This window comes from Crocuta crocuta, unplaced genomic scaffold (assembly GCF_008692635.1).
Source record: "Crocuta crocuta isolate KB4526 unplaced genomic scaffold, BGI_CrCroc_1.0 scaffold258, whole genome shotgun sequence".
In the NCBI taxonomy this organism is placed as follows: domain Eukaryota; kingdom Metazoa; phylum Chordata; class Mammalia; order Carnivora; family Hyaenidae; genus Crocuta; species Crocuta crocuta.
The window spans coordinates 7933651-7933940 of record NW_027532842.1 but is presented as its reverse complement, the minus strand read 5'-3'; the positions used below and the strand labels follow the sequence as shown (position 1 = coordinate 7933940).

At 64.8% G+C, this 290-nt stretch overlaps 2 protein-coding genes across 2 annotated transcripts in view; both read right to left on the bottom strand.

Moving 5' to 3' along the window:
• The window catches only part of ZDHHC20 (zDHHC palmitoyltransferase 20), a 345529-nt gene that overhangs the window by 102028 nt on the left and 243211 nt on the right, over nt 1-290 (bottom strand). The gene's annotated exons all lie outside the window — the stretch shown is intronic.
• Nucleotides 1-290, bottom strand: part of MICU2 (mitochondrial calcium uptake 2) — a 127853-nt gene that overhangs the window by 11901 nt on the left and 115662 nt on the right. The window lies entirely within an intron of this gene.

Genomic DNA, 290 nt, shown 5'->3' with positions numbered 1-290 from the left:
TGCCGCAGTCAGTCTTCCCTCACTCACTCCTCGACCCCCCGCAATCTGCCGTCTGCTCCCACCGGTCACGTCCCCCCTACATTCATCATCTCCGTCCCGAACTCGTCCTGACTCGCGTTCTCTGTCACCCGCGGCGACACTGGGCGGCGGCGTCCGTGTCTCCCTCGCTCCTCCGCCCGCGGTCACCGCGACAGTTCCCTTCCCCGAAGTGACCCTCGGATCCCTCCACTCTCCTCAGTTCCCGCTGCCGCCATCGGCCTAATCACCGTCCTTTCTTCGCCATTAATGCC